The 17,057-nt window shown below is 36.5% G+C and overlaps 1 long non-coding RNA gene, 1 other non-coding gene and 1 pseudogene across 2 annotated transcripts; all 3 read right to left on the reverse strand.

Annotated features, from left to right (window-relative positions):
- Nucleotides 1-2,774: 2,774 nt before the first annotated feature.
- Nucleotides 2,775-2,878, reverse strand: LOC131488954 (small nucleolar RNA SNORA72; annotated as a pseudogene).
- Nucleotides 2,879-2,995: 117 nt separating this feature from the next.
- LOC131488953 (small nucleolar RNA SNORA72) lies at nt 2,996-3,129 on the reverse strand. The gene has a single exon (XR_009250331.1). It is a non-coding gene; the product is annotated as a small nucleolar RNA SNORA72 (small nucleolar RNA).
- Nucleotides 3,130-6,673: 3,544 nt separating this feature from the next.
- Nucleotides 6,674-16,481, reverse strand: LOC131488568 (uncharacterized). The gene is made up of 2 exons (XR_009250253.1): nt 16,399-16,481; nt 6,674-7,801 (listed from the first exon to the last, which is right to left on the reverse strand). It is a non-coding gene; the product is annotated as an uncharacterized LOC131488568 (long non-coding RNA).
- Nucleotides 16,482-17,057: the final 576 nt, after the last annotated feature.

A 17,057-nucleotide genomic window follows, 5' to 3' on the forward strand; every position in this document is an offset into this window, starting at 1 on the left:
TTCACCCTAGGGGGCTTGAAAGAGGCTCAAGCCCAGAACCGCAGCTACAGAAAAAAAATGAAATATTTGCCCATAATGAAGATAATTAGTGACTGTCTATAGAATAGCTTGATCAAGTGGCATCTCCTCTCCTAAGGGCACCCACAGAGGAGGAGGTGTCTGGCTTTTGTACCGGATAATAAACCCGTAACACTGCTTTCTGTAGAAACTACATTGTTTGTCTGGGGGAAAACTGCTGTTAGTCTTTTTGCCTAAGAGACAAGCAAAAACGATCAAAGTAACTTAAAGTAAACTTAACATAGGTGGAGGCAATGAAGGATAAAAGGTAAGATGTTGCTGCTGACTGTTCTGTTCCTGATACAGTCCTTCTTGTTTCATATTTGATAGAGCCCCCAGCTCATCTGACTACTCTTGGCATTCCATGCCTCCTAAAAACATTGTCAGTACATTCCTGAATTCTTTTGTGTAAATTACGTTAGTTCATTTCAGGGGCACCTGGGTGGCTCAGTCAGGTAAACATCCAAATTCAGCTCAGGTCATGATCTCGCAGTTCATGAGTTTGAGCCCTGCATCAGGCTCTGTGCTGACACCTGGAGCCTGTTTCGGATTCTGTGTCTCCCTCTCTCTCTGCCCCTCCCCCGCTCACACTTGCATGCATGCGCTCACTCTCTCTCTCTCTCAAAAATAAACATTTTTAAAAAATAAATAAGTAAACAAATTAGTTCATTTCATTCTTATAACAGCCCTATGGGGTGGGTACCATTATTATCATCATCTAAGATGTAAGGAAACAGAGACACAAAAAAGTTACGGAATTTCCTAAGTTCACACAGCTAGAAAGTACTAGAGCTGAGATGTGAGCAGAGTCTGGTTCAGGAGTCCCATGTACTTAACCATTATTGCAGGTCACCCTGGTGCAATGCCTGCCATCCGATGTGCCACACGAACTCTCTAGGCAGCTTTCCCACATAGAGGAAAGGACTTGAGAGAAACAGAGGAACAAACCTACAGGGAAAATCCATGCTGTCTCTATTTAGCTGAGTCCCTTGTTCATACCTATGAATTTGTCTAACCAAGAATCATCAAACATCATCAAACATTTGAGGAGATGCAACAGCTAACGAGAGAAAAGATGAATAAATGGAACAACTGATGGGGCACCTGGGTGGCTCAGTTGGCTAAGTGACCAGCTGTAGCTCAGGTCATGGTCTTGCAGTTCGTGGGTTCAAACCCCGCATCAGTCTCTGTGCTGACGGCTCACAGCCTGGAACCTGCCTCAGATTCTGTGTCTCCCTCTCTCTCTGCTCCTCCCCCGCTTGTGCTGTCTCTCTCAAAAAAATAAATACACATTAAAAATTAAACAAAAAACAAAAACAACGGAACAACTGATAACAAAAAAATAAAAACAAAACAAAGAACCAGAGACATTTTAAGGAACAAAAGAGAACTTTAAAAATTATACTGATTACACTTAGGGAAATAATAGAGAATGTGCTATCAATAAAAGGTAAATACTGCAATGGAAGAAAAATAATTACATAAAACTAAAGTTTTTTGGAAATTTCAAACATGATTCCTAATATTTATAAAAGTCCATAGAGTGGCTGAATAATACAACAGATTTTGTTTAAATCAAATTATTCATCTTAAATGACAGAACGATGAACTTTCTCAGAATATGGAAAAAATGATTGAAATTAAGGAATACAAAAGATCAAGGCAAGCATTCCTACATCTATTAAATAGAAATTCTGGAATAAAAGAACACAGAAATTTTAAGAGAAAAATGATAAAATTACAAAATAATAAATTCCAATAATCTTAAGCCATTTTTTATATTAAGGATTTGCTAACCATCAAATAGAATGGGATAAAAATATTTAAACATAGAAATATTTTGGCAAAATTTCTGAATGTGAAAGGAAATTATGTAAGCTTTCAGAATGGAAAAAAATAAGCAATTGCTTCCAAAGGAATAAGAACTCATATTGGTATCACATTTGGCTATCACCCATGACAAGGTTGATGATAATGGGGCATTGCCTTCAAAATTCAGAGTTAAATGATCTTTTTTTTTAAGTGTCCCTATTTTAAGAGAGAGAGCACGCATGCAGGAGTGGGGGAGCAGCAGAGAGAGAGGGAGAGAAAGAACTCAAAGCAGAGTCCGTGCCATCAGTGCAGAGCCAGATGTGGGGCTCAGTCCCACAAATTGTGAGATCATGACCTGAGCCAAAACCAAGAATCAGGCACTTAACCAACCGAACCACCCAGGAGCCTCCAGAGTTAAATGATCTTCAACTCGTAACTCCAAATCCATACAGTTGTCAGTTAAAAAAAATAATAATAATAAAATTCAGACAGACTCAGGTATTTTATATCTCATAGGTACTTATTTCAAAAAATTTTCTTGAATATATATTTGAACAAAATGGTAAATGCAACCATGATATAAAAAGATATTTAATACAAGGTCAGTAGGAACTAAAGTGGAAGACTAAATATTTAAAACCGGAGATGACAATGTGCAGGCAGGCCTAGAAAGCAATAGATCCAAACTAGACCAAAAAGTGAATTCGTAAAGTTTGTCTACAAGAAGAGAGGGTTTTTTTTTTTAATTTTCCACAATTCATTTAATGGCAATTGATAATCATTAAATTAGCAGTGGTTATCTTAAAAAATGTAGTGCATTAACTGTGCTGTCATTTCTCAAGAATGATCAGATACCTAGAGTCACAGATATTTCCCACATAAGATGCATCATAAAAATAGACTTGGTTTATCACCAGCATTAAAAAATCAGACTAGGGAAAGAACTAGGTCTGGGGACACATTCATGGTCTTTTTTTTTTTTAATGTTTATTTTTGAGAAAGAGACAGAGCGTGAGTGGGGGAGGGGCAGAGAGAGAGGGAGACATAGAATCTGAAACAGGCTCCAGGCTCTGAGCTGTCAGCACAAAGCCCAATGTTGGGCACATGTGAGACACATGGACCGTGAAATCATGACTTGAGCTGAAGTCAGATGCACAACTGACTGAGCCACCCAGGCGCCCCCACATTCATGGTCTTAATATAGTGAATATTTAGCCTGCCCTGATTATTACAAAATCAGAACAGCAAAAATATTTGCAGGAATAAAGTAGGTTTACTCAATAGATTAGGTGATTAGAAAAATAAAGATCTTCATTTGTCTCCTTTATCAACAAGAAACAAAGAGAACCCTGGAAACATTAAAATTCAAAAAAAAACCCTAAAAAATAATAAAATTTTGTATCTAATATGAAATAAGCTGAAAGGTGGCATAATTTTGAGCAAATACTTAAGTATAAGAGAAGAGAATTCTCTTTAGCTAGGCATGTAGTAAACTCTTACCTGATTTCGTGATGTGGAATTGAATGGATTTCGTGAAATGCCAAGATTTCGTGAAATGGAATTGAATTTCTTTTGTGAAATCACAGTATTGTTTATTTAGAGATATATTTTACCTTTTCATAATATTTGTTTTCATTAGTTACCTATCTTTAGAATGGATAGTAGGCCAAATATTCAAGACAGTTAACGTTAGTTACAGACCATGAATGTTGTAAATCATGGAAGCTTGAAAATGGCTACTTTGTGTCATAACTGATAAAAGTCAGACACAGGAGAAGCAGAAGGGAGAACTTATGTGTTAGTTGACTTCCTCTTCTTACATAGCAAGGAATTAGTAGACACTGTTTGAAAATTATGGGCTAAAAGGAGAGCTGTATATGATTTTACAGTTAAGAAAATAACTCCAAGAAGGGCAAAAAATTGTAAAAGCAATAGGCCCCTGGGTGGCTCAGTTGGTTAAGTGTTCTACTTCAGCTTAGGTCATGACCTCATGGTTTGTGAGTTCTGACCCCGCATAGGGCTCTGTGCTGACAGCTCAGAGCCTGGAGCCTGCTTCGGATTCTGGGTATCCCTAGGTTTCTGCCCCTCCCCCACTCACGCTCTGTCTCTCTCTTTCTCTCTCTCACTCAAAAACAAATAAACTTTAAAAAATTATACAAAAATGAGACATGGAAAGGAGAGGAAAATAGAGGTCGTAGGTAATGTAACTGTGCTAAATTTCAGCTACAATGGAAAGATGCCTAGTGATAGCACCCAACTGACAAAATAATAGCGACACAAAAAGATAAAAGGTGTAATAATGTTTAAGTTTGTGGTTGTAAACATAACATTAATTTTTAAAAACTTATATCAGGAGTAGGGTAGTGTGCCCTGCTAGAAAGTGGGGTTGAGGGAAGAACAGAAAGCATTTTAATCTTACTTATACCCCTTTCTACTATTTGAAGTTGTAAATCAGGAACACATATTATTACTATAACAGCAAAATTAAAAGAGAAAAAATTATAAAATGTATGTGTACATATACACACATCTGTCTATGCATGTACGTACCATGTTCATAGATACATATATGTGAATGTATGTGCATATGTATATACACATTCATACTTTCAGATTTTTCTCATTTGAGAGTGTTTGTAAAACTCCTATAGGTACCTATTGTCAGACATCTAATGCTGTCTTTAACTAAGATATGTATGCTTTCTGCTTATGCAATCCTGCATCATCAGTGCCCGTACTTCTCCCTAAGGGTGAAGCAAATTCTAGGGATAATAAATATATATGGTACAATAATTTATAATCTCTATTAGAGACACAAAGTTAATCTCATTACTCTAAGGATGGATCATATATTCAGTTTCAAGAAATTTATTATTTTCTCATTGGTCATTAGGGCTTAAAATACACAATTTCTCATGGAAAAAGCTGAACTGTCACCCATGCAGAGGCTTTCTTGCGCACTAGTTGCTGTTCTAAAGAGTATTTAAATCACTCTGTAGAACACATTTTGAGGGTAATTACTTTAAGATGCTAAAATCCCACAGCACAGAAATTTGGCCAGATCATGATACAAACTTACAAAAACTGTGCAGCTTAGAGGAGGCCAAACTATTTGATCAGAATATTCCCTTGCCTCATCCAAACTATTCCAGGAGGTAACTTGGATAAAGCGTGTGTGTGTGTGTGTGTGTGTGTGTGTGTGTGTGTGTGTGTGTATGTGTGTGTATGTGTATGTATCTTTTAATACGTAAATATACACATACGTACATATAACATTTTCTTTATCCAGTCATCCACTGAAGGACATTTAGGTTGTTTCCATATCTTAGCTATTTTGAGTAATGCTACATCAAACATGGGAATGCATGTATCTCTTGAAGATGGTGATTTCAGCTCCTTTGGATATATACCCAGGAGTGGAGTGGGATTACTAGATCATAGGTAGTTCAATTTTTAATATTTTTGAGGAACCGCCATACTGTTTTCCGTAATGGCTGTACCAGTTTATATCCCCCCCTTCCAATGGTATGTAAAAGTTCCCTTTTCTCTTCATCCGCACCATCACTTGTTTTCTTGTCTTTTTGATAGTAGCCCTCTTTATAGGTGTGAGGCAATGTCTCATTGTGGTTTTCATTTGCATTTCCCTGATGATTAGTAATGTTGAATACCTTTTCATATACTTATTAGCCATCTGTATATCTTCTTTGAAAAAATCTCTATTCAGGTCTTTTGCCCAGTTTTTTCAATTGGATTGTTTATTTGTTTTTTGTTTTGTTTTATTTTGTTGCTATTGAGTTGTATGAGTTCTCTATATATTTTGGATATTAACTCTTATCAGATATATGGTTTGTGAATATTTTTCCCCATTCTGTAATTTGCCTTTTCAATTTATTGTTTCCTTTGCTGTACAGAGTTCTTTAGTTTAATGTGGTCCCACTTGTTTATTTTCATTTTTGTAGCCTGTGCTTTTAGTGTGTTATCAAAGAAATAATACCCAGGACCAATGTCTAGGATATTTTTTCCTTCTAGAAGTTTTATACTTTCAGGCCTTATGTTTAAGTCTTTGGTCCATTTTGAGGGTTTTTTTTTTTTTCTGAGTGGTATAAGACAGTGTTCAAGTTTCATTCTTTCACATGTGTACATTCAGTTTTCCCAGCATGCTTTGGGAGATATTACGGTACCTTATTTCAAGATATAGTACAAAATTGTAGCAATCAGAAAAGTATGGCAGTGACATAAAAACAAGTACATAGACCCATGGAACAGACAGAAAGCCCAGAGATAAACCCAAGAAGATACAATCAACTAATTTTTGACAAGGGCTAAAGAACACACACTGGGGAAAGGACTGCTTCTTTAATAAATGGTAGTGGGGAATCTGGTAACACTTCCTTCATGAAACCTTTCTATATCATCACAATTCACATGTATGTATGCAATCAGTCATGAGTGCCATGAACGAACATTGTTTACTCAGCACTAATTATTTGTCAGGGAGTAAGATACACATATAAATAAAAGCTACAGACCTTGTCCCATAGTCTAGTGACCAAAACAGACATGCAGGGAAGTCTACACATAACACAGTAGAGAAAATAAAGTGCTCTTGATGGAGGGAAGTATAGAATGTTTTAGGAACACAGAGAGATATTCAACCCAGTCTAGTGAGAAAGGAGAAAAAGTACTAGTCAGGATTCTAGGAGGAATATCTGAATTCAGTTGTAAAAGACGAGTGAGAGTCAGTCAGGCAAAGAAGAGTGCAGTTTTCTAGGCAGAGGACACCAATAAAACGTATTCACTGTACTACTGATTTGCATGGTTTTTTAATTTGTGTTTCTTAAGATTCCTTGGCCACTTGTAGAGAATGGGTGAGCGAGTCAAAGCTGGAAGCAGAGAACCACATGGAGGCTATTTGCAGTAATCTTTGTGAGAAGATTATGGCTTGGACCATGGTTGCAGAAGAACTAAAAAGACTAGGAGGGATTTGTGATATATTTTGGAAGAAGAAATAGCATAAATAGGTGATAGTTTATTTGCTGGGAAGTGAAGGAAAAATAGGAACAAAAAATCATTCCCATCAACCAGATTAACAGTGTTTTTTGTTTTTGTTTTTGTTTTAACTGAGAAAGGGCAGTTTACTGAATAACGTGTTTGGCATGAGAGAGATAATTAATAACGTGGTATTTTCATATATTTCGTGTCTCTAATAAGTAAAACAGAACCCTTAAGAGTCCTAAATATGGCATGTTGTTAAAAGAGTAACTCTTTTAGGGTTTAGGGAATAGTACTAAAGAAATTAACTTCATTTAGGCTATGTAACTTAGTATCAGTTATATAGTTAAGTATAGAGGGAATTCATGGTCATAAATAAATCAGGAGTACAGGGACAATTTCAACCAGGGTACATGGTTTTGCCTGAAACAGCCTTTGTTCTGCTGGAATGGTGGAGGCAGAAGTTGAGAGAGGGCAATGAGGGTATCCATGCCTCTGCTTCCTGGAAGTGCCATAAGCCTGCTTGAAACTCATTGAATGGCTTTCTTTGCTCTTAGTAGAAGCTGCAAACTTCTCTCAGACCTCACACAACACCCCAGCCATATTGATCCTTTTTCTGTTTCTTGAATAAGCCCCTCTTCATGACTCTGCAATTGCTATTTCCCCTGCTGTGAGCACTCCTCATCCAGCTCTTTGCTGGTGTGGCTCAGTCCCATCTTGTAGGTTTCAACACAAATTCTCACTCTTCAGATCAGGTTTCCTTTAGCATTCTAGCCAACCTCGACAAGTTGTTTCTGTGTATCGTGGTGCTATCACAGTCTACGTGTTCATTTTTCATTGTTCCCAGAATGTAAGCTCCATGAAGGCAAGCTTTGGCTATCTTCTTCACTGTAGTTCGAGACCAGGCAGAAAAGGTGATGAATAAGCTTTTATTATGTGTCTGAAAGATAAAGATTAAATATTACAAAGCAAATCAGAGGTACACTTAATATATCCTTTGATGATTTCTTCTGCTTAGAAAGCTCTTTCCATTCTTCTTTGCATGATTAACCCACATTGTTCCTCACAAATGAATTCAGATATTACTTCTAAAAATCTCTAGTTACTTTTTCTCCCTTCTTGTTAGACCAGGTTACATGCCCCTTTGTGTTCCTGGAGCAGTCCATGTTCTATCAAAACCCCTTGATTCATTTTATTGTGTTATACACTCTGGATTTGTCAGGATTAAATAATTTCCATAGGTATATAAACACGCTGTGATATATATCATCTTAAAATCATTTTAATTCCCTCCTTTACTACCACATTCATTTCCAGTGGTTACCCTATTGTATGCTTTCCTTTATAATAGAGTTTATTTTTTTTAATGTTTTTACTTATTTTTGAGAGAGAGAGAGAGACAGAGCACAATCAGGGGAGGGGCAGAGAGAGAGGGAGACCATTTCAGAAGCAGGCTCCAGGCTCTGAGCAGTCAGCACAGAGCCCAACATGGGTCTCAAACTCTCGAACTCATGATTGCAAGATCATCACCTGAGCCAAAGTCAGACGCTTAACTGACTAAGCCACCCCGGTGCCCCTATTTTTTTAAATTTTTTAATGTTTATTTATTTTTGAGAGAGAGAGAAAGTGTGAGCAGGGAAGGGGCAAAGAGAAAGGGAGACAGAGGATCTGAAGCAGGCTCTGCACAGACAGGAGAGAGCCTGATGTGAGGCTGGAACTCACAAGCCGTGAGACCATGACCTGAACTGAAGTCAGATGCTCAACCAACTGTGTGACCTAAGAGGTTTTTATAAAGTTTATTTATTTATTTTGTGATGGGGTGGGGGGTGTGAGCAGGGGAGGGGCAGAGAGAGATGGAGAGAGAATCCCAAGCAGGCTCCACACTGTCAGTACAGAGCCCAATGTGGGACTCCATCTCAGGAACCATGAGATTATGACCTGAGCCAAAATCAGTAGTCAGTTGTTTAACCAACTGAGCCACCCAGGCACCCCAACAATAGAGGTTTTTATTTTTTTATTTTTTTTAACGTTTATTTATTTTTGAGACAGAGAGAGACAGAGCATGAATGGGGGAGGGTCAGAGAGAGAGGGATACACAGAATCTGAAGCAGGCTCCAGGCTCTGAACTGTCAGCACAGAGCCCGACATGGGGCTCGAACTCACGGACTGGAAGATCATGACCTGAGCCGAAGTTGGCCACTTAACCGACTGAGCCACCCAGGCGCCCCTAGAGTTTTTTTTAAAGGGTTGCCTGTACTTCCGGTCTGCTTTCTCTCTTCCTATTTACTCTTACCTCTATATCAATCCAGGTTTTTCTAAAAAAAAAAAAAAAAAAAAAAAATTAAACAAACATAACTCCCCAGACACTGCTCTTGTCAAGGTCACTAATGACCCCCACATTTCTAATCCTGGAATCAATTTTCAGACTTCACCTCTATCATATATCGGTAGTATTTTTAACCAGGGATTACCTCATTCCTAAAACACTTGGTTCATGGCCTTCAAACCACACTACTCATTGATTCTCCTACTTCATAAATGCCAGTTTCTTCTTGTGCTTCTAAAGTCTAAATGCTGAAGACCCTTATTCACTCCTTAATGAGTGAATTATTCCCAAATTCATACCTTTAATCCTAGTCTCTAATGCCATTAATTTTCTAATTAATGTTACTAGTCCTTAATTTTCACTTAACTTGCCCCAAAGTAAAGTTTTTTTTTTTTTGCTCCTACAAACCTGCTTCATTTCCCATCTTCTTTATCTGAATAAATAGAATTCCCATTCTTCTAGTTGTTCAGTCCAAAGTCATTGGAGTTATATTAAATTGCTCTCTTTTTCTCACCACAGCATTCAATCCATCAGCCAACCCCTTAGATTATATCTATAATGAGACTACTTTTATCCACTCCATCAGTGCCATCCGAGATGATGCAAACTTCATCAATAGCCTGGAGCACTGCACTGCAATAACCCCCTAAATTACACTCTCAGTTTCTTTGCCTGTTTGGAGTCCACTTTCGACTCAGCAAGCACAATGAAATAATCCTCATAAAGAGAATCCTCCACTCAAAAGACTGTAAAACATTTGATATCTCTCATAAAGCATCCCCTGATTAAAAAAATATATATATATGTTCTAGAGCCAGACGTGTAGGTCTAAATCATGGCTGTACCATTGTCTCCCCCTACAATTTTGGTTATTTAATTCTTCGTTGTCTCAAATTCCCATGTATAAAATGTTAATGCATCAAATTTGTAACATTACTGAGAGGGTTAATTGACTTAAAACCAGCAAACCTCTTAGGATGGTGTCTGGCACGAAGTGCTATATAATGTTGATTGTTTCTCATTGTTTTCTGCTGACCCTACCTGGTGTAGTCCCCAGTCACCATCTGATCTTCTCTCATTCTCTCTCTTGTTCATTTGCTCCAGTCTTGATGATCACTTGCCATTTAACTGGCATGCCAGGAAAATCCACTTGCAAATCTCTCTACCTATAAGATCTTTTACTCATACATTTACATGGCCAACTATTGTAAATTCCTTGGCTTTCAGCTCAAATATTTTATGAAAGTCTCCTTTGTTAATCCTCTTACACAAAACAGCATACCTGGTCACATTCCATCTTCATGTGCCATTTTTTATATTGTATATTTTCAAAAGCATGTTTTCTCCACTGTTTGTCTGGACATTATCTATCTGTGTTAGAGTTAACTTCCATGAAGACAGAAACTTTGTTCAGTGCTCTATGCCACAAGCCTTGAGATATGTGTGGCACATAGGAAGGGAACAACAAATATTTGTTAAACTTGTCCTTCAATAATCATAAGCATTTATAATTCACAGTGAGGTGTCCAGGTGACAATTAACATGTAAAAAGTCACCTTATTAGCAGGTTATAATAACAAAGCCTAAACACAATTAATCAACATTTATTGATTCTTTTTTAGATTTCACAAAATAACTAATTTGGCCATAAATTGATGAATTAGGTACTTTTCTTTCAAGAACTTAATTTCCTGGATCCTTATTGTGATTAACATTTATTCAGGTCTGAGTCCTACAATAAGTATAATTATAGCAATTTTGAGAAAATCACAACTGTAATGGCCATATGTCTATAAGTAAGTTATTATTTAAAATATAAATTACATTTAGCAGACTCCACATAAGAAGGTAGAAGTGTGGTTCTAAAGTACACCTTCCCTGCCACCTAGAAAAAGTCATTAACTAGAATATCACTGTTACCAGGCCACATCATTCTCCTTTTTAGTTGTGTTTTTTTGTTTTTTGTTTTTGTAGAGAAGACCTAGAATATGTTGAGTATTGTAGCTCTTTAGAAAGAACACTTACCACTAAGAATCTTAGGAGACTTTTTTAAATCACAAACCCACTATCCCATTGCAATCGGGAAGTGTCCCAATATAAACTTCATGCAGAAACGAAAAGAACATTTTTGACAAGGCAGTTTTAATTCCGTAATGCGCCAGCACCTCTTCCATACTTGTCTTGCAAGTATGTCTTGCCCTCTTCCTCCCATCATGTGGACAGAATGGGAGAAGTGGACAGAATTTTTTTTTTAAGTTTTTAAGTTTTATTTATTTATTTTGAGACAGGTGTGTACATGAGCAGGTGAGGAGCAGAGAGAAAGGGAAAGAATTCCAAGCAGGCTCCACACTGTCAGCGCTGAGCCTGACATGGGGCTCGAACTCACAAGCTAGGAGATCGGGACCTGAGCTGAGATCAAAAGTTGGATGCTTAATCAAATGAGCCACCCAGGTGCCCCAGAAGTGGACAGAACTCCAAAGAAATCTTGTTAAGAAACTTGTTATCTCAGGATAAACTGAACAATCAATACAATTAACATTGTGCTTGAAGCTTCCAAGTTATGCAAATTTTTCTTTTCAGCACTCCTCATTCAGCACTCCTCATTCCTATCAGATCCTGTGTGACATGTCACTACAGGACTCTAAAGGCAACAGGAAAAACAAAGTGAAAGCTAAGGAAGCATTATTAGTGGAGGCTCAGTTCAGAAAATATGCACCGTTTAAGCAGCATGGACTTTAACACAAAAGAATAGTGCTTATACATGCTTTGGAAGGACTAGCAGAGAAACTTCAAAGCTAAAGACTCTGGCAAGTACACAGAACACTATAGAACTTGTGGTCCAGTGAAGGTACTACTTCTGACACAATCAGTACCATGGACGATCAGGACGCCACCACTGCACATATTAAGGTTAAGAATAAACCATAGTAGATGAGATCGGGCTCATTAGTAGACAGAATCCAAACTAATGTGCTGTTAAATATGTGACAACCAGCTGGGGTTGTTCCCGGTCTCCTCCTGGTTTAAAGTATTTGCCAGTAACTGTGGTAGATCGTCCCACCATGGCCTATTATAAGCACTGAGGTGCAATTACTAAATGTGAAGTTGTGAAGAGATGAGCAATAGTAACACACCATTATTTAGTCTTTCCACAATAGACACAAGAATGGTTAATAAGTTCAAGAGCATAGAATAGAGTAAGATGCAATAATTAGGAAGTGATGAGTTTTAAGTATGTATTACCCTGATTTTTAATATAATATATTTAATTGTAAATTTATATATATATATATATATATATATATATATATATATTTTTTTTTTTTTTTTATTTTGTTAAGTTTATTTATCTATTTTTGAGAGAGAGAAAGAGAGAGAGAGAATCCCAAGCTGGCTCCATGCTGTCAGCACAGAGACTGATGCGGGGCTTGAACCCACAATCCATGAGATCATGACCTGAGCTGAAGCCAAAAGTCAGACACTTAACTGACTGAACCACCCAGGTGCCCCGTAAATGCATATAATTTAAATTTTAATAATTATAGTGTTTAAAAACCAGCTTGTACAGAACAGGGACTAGTTTGGGTATGTGTTTGGGGCAAAAATGGGTAAGAGAAAAAAATACCTTCCCTGATAGAGATTACAGTGTAGTAGAGGCACTAAAACACAATTGTGGAAAGGAAGGAAGGAAGGAAACAAGGAAGGAAGGAAGGAAAACAGGTATCTGTAAGAACAAAGCATAATTTGAAATTGTAAAACAAGCACAGCTGAATCAAGGAGAAATCAGACCATGGATCATCCACGTTTCAGTTTGCAAATGAAGAAAGCCCTCAAGGAAGATATGGTTTTTGATGTGGACCTTAAAGGATTAGTAAGAATTTGAGAGTTGGAAGAGTATGAGCCATGATTCATAATTTAAAACCACATAAACTGACCATGTAGCTTTAAGCAAAAAAGTAAATATATTACAAAGTTATTGGGAACTGAGGTAATCAATAGTTGGCTGACCCAGCTCAGAAAACAGGGAAGAAAAAAGGCAGTTTAGAAAACTGGCAAGACCCTTGCTAGGCAGCAAGAAAAATCTAGCCAGAAACCATCTGCTGTATCATTAATCCATCACCATATAAAAACCACAACAACAAAAATATGACTTATAAATGCTTTTTAATACTTATATCACTCACCAGAGTCAATATCCTAGGCAGGAATAATCTAGAAGCATCCATTCAGTTAGTCTATGTCATGGGCTAGCAGCCTGAACTCAGAAATTCAGAAGTGAAGGTGAAAAAGCAGAAACCTGCTTTGTAATATCATAAGTAAGAGAGTGAATATTGCCTCTAGTGCTTTTGGATACCAAATTTTAGTGATTTGTATTATGGAATATTGTGCTATGTACATGCACTAAATTTTTTTTTTCAGTTTAAGCTGACTTTTCAGTATTTTTTTAAAACGTAAACCTTGAATAATTTACATTTTGGATCCTAACCAGAGAGATATACATGGCATTGATATCTTGAATTAAAAAAATACTCATTTTAAAGGCATCCTTCATTGCCTCCATAATGCTCAGCAGAAACAGAAAGTTGCTATTGACAGTGTATAGTTTCTCTAGAAGAATGATGCTTAATCCAAGTTCAAAGATTTTCTGAACAAGTAGAATATAAAAGTAAAATACTGAAAATTATACCCATACCTCTGTGCTGTAGTCTCCAGGTTTCCATGATTAAACTGAAGGACAAAGGTGAACTGGAAATATTATCTCTGAAGTGAACTATAGCTCACTATCCATAAGAAAATGGTTTTTCAAAAATGATGCCCTTAAAGGTCTCCAACAACAGTTTATTTTCTTGTTAAATAAAGTCTAGAGTTAGCTAACAACTATCTCTTCACCATTTTCTTGACTAGAGTAGAATCAGAAAGCCTGTTGACCAACTGAAAATTAGTATGCAGAGACATTATACAGATGCAACAGTGATCGAACACTGACACACTTTGCTGTTTGTACCTTTTTAAAATGCTCAAATCATGTAATTTCAAATGATATTCTTTATTCAGAGGTTAAACTCTTCAGTTGATTTATGTTTTCCATGTATACAGTTTTATTATAAAGATATTGGTCAGAATATATAACTTTTGTTAATTTTGATTGTTTTATAAAATGTTACTATTTTCATTTTTAATATTAATGAAATTTTTAGTTTATTGATTTAAAATTCTGAGCCCTTTTTAAAATAATGATTCTTAGGGCACCTGGGTGGCTCAGTCGATTAACTGTCAGACTCTTAATTTTGTCTCAAGGTCATGAGATCAAGCCCCATGTCTGGCACCACACTGAGCATGGAGCCTGCTTACAATTTTCTCTCTCTCCCTCTACCGCTTATTCTCTCATTCATTCATTCTCTCTTTCTCTCTCTCTCTCTCTCCCTTTCTCTCTCAAAATAATAAAATTAATAAAATAATAAAATAAAATAAAATTTATTGCACATAAATACCCAAATACTACTAATTTCATTTCACTGTAGTATTGTCAACAACCATGTTATAATGGCACTTCCCACAATGGAAGAATTTCCCCAAATAAAAATGGCTGTGTGAAGTAGAATAGGAGAAAAATTACCTGAGAAATAACAAATGTAGGATCAGAGATAGAGAAACATACTGGGGAATGGTGAATTATTTAGCAGGAAGTTCAGTTGTAGAAGGCTTACTGCCTTATATTCTTTGCACATCTATATTTTAGTCATGCAAAGCCATATTCTGGAAAAATCTGAAGTGCATTATAGACAATTTTTTTTTTTACTGGAATTCAGATGACTTATTGATTTTAAAAAAAGCTTAGGAATGGGGCAGATGTCATTTCTGAATACTGTAGCTGACTAGATCATATGTTTTCATCTTTATAGAAAGTAAGTGTACAGACACAACATGGACCATCCAACCAACCATATGTACAGACTAATTGCATCAGAGTCCAGCTGAGTCAGCAGTTTATGATCTTTATCATGAAATGTTTAATTATGCTGAAACCTTTCCAGGAAAGTGAAAGTTATCAGAGGATCGTACAAGGTAAAAGAGTATGCTTCAAATACAAAACAAAACAAGTGATTAAATGTATTAATTCTTCAGGCAAGTGGTAGGAAATGATTTTAATGACCACTCAAGAATGAATAAGAAAATATTTTTTAACATGATCTCATACCAAATCGTTGGTTTTCCATAAGAAGGCTAACTAGTAATCCAAAATAATAAAATCTTAATAACAATAATAACACTCAAAACTTTGCTATTCGCTGAATAGTAGTTCTATTATTGTCTCAATTTAGCATTACAATATGCAGTCTGCTAGCAACACATAAAAGCCATTGTCAGTAGATGAAATATACAATCACTTTGTGGAGGAAAACTCCTGTCAGGTAAAGATTCTACTCAGTTTTACAGATCTTAATGTGCATATAGTAATTCCTTCATGGAGGCTGTTTAACAGTCAATTGCAACAGCATAAAGTCATTTTTCTCAAGCAATCAAGCAGATTCAGCTAAATGAGACAGAGGATGTTTTTCAATTCTGAATTTGAGCTGGAGAAGAATTAGTAATCTTACTTCACATAAAATTACCAACTTTTAAGACCATTTATAGCTAAAACCTTGGTTTTAAATCCAAATGAAGAGCCATGGATCCTTGATACCATACTTTCTATACCTTGATGCAATACTTGAAGTTTCCTGAATGAGAGAAGAGAAAATGGTCCAGTGATATTTGAAACTACTTAGAGGATTCCTATTCAGTAGGGAAGTGGCAACAGCTGAAGACTGACAGTGCTAGAGCAGCAGCATCTGATTTGAGACAGAATTATTCCATTTGAAGAGCAAAACTAGGAATAAGTGATACTTGACTGACACATTAGAACCTTATATCTTTTTAAAAAAACCACTTCAGTAACTTTGCAACATCTAACCATACTTGCTGCCAACATTCTCCATCAGCAAAATAGCACCTCATTTACATAATAAGAATGCCATCAAGAAATGTATGAAACATTACCTTAAAAGACAGGTGACTTGGAATCAGGTTTCCCTTTTAGTACCTACAGTTATGTGACCAAATCTCACCAAATATTTGCAGGCCTTAGGGGCTACATATACAGACTAGAAGCAATAATACTCCTGTCCCTGAATATAGATTGGACTGGAAATAATAATAACTTCTGGTACCTGAATATAAATGGAACTGGATGGTCTCTTGGGGTTCTTTCACTGATGAGATTCTTGATTCTGTGATTCAGTATGTTCATGCTCCCATAGAAATGAAAGAAAATTAAATTATTTTTCACCCTCTTACCTGCGACACCAATGAATTAAATACTATCATTTTAATTATAATAAAACGACCATTTTGAGCATTCACAATATGCCTAGCGCTGTGTTAAGCAGCATCAATTAATTTGATCCTCGGTACATTGCTGAGAGATTGCTGTTAATTTCCCCATTTCACAGATGACGAGCTAAACATTAAAAGGATTCAGAAATGTGCTGGAGGATACATATGTTCTGAGTAATAAACTGATTTAAACCTGGGTGTCTCAGGTGCCAAAGTGCTACCTTTCCTCTTTTTGGTGGTTTCTCGTGCTTATTACCACAGAAAGACTTGAGCTGCTGCAACAGGCAATATACATTTTTGCTTCAATGAGTTAGGAGGATTCCACTTTTGCCCTCATCTCACAAACGATTTTCTGCTTAGAAAAATTGCAACAGCCTGGTGTGGTACTTTTACCTTTTCCAAAACAATGTCACATGTATATTATTATCCTGGAAACTATTTTTTTTTGCCAGATATCACGACTGTCCCATTTGTCGTAAAAAAATTACAAGTA

This window comes from Neofelis nebulosa, chromosome 10 (assembly GCF_028018385.1).
Source record: "Neofelis nebulosa isolate mNeoNeb1 chromosome 10, mNeoNeb1.pri, whole genome shotgun sequence".
Taxonomy (NCBI): Eukaryota; Metazoa; Chordata; class Mammalia; order Carnivora; family Felidae; genus Neofelis; species Neofelis nebulosa.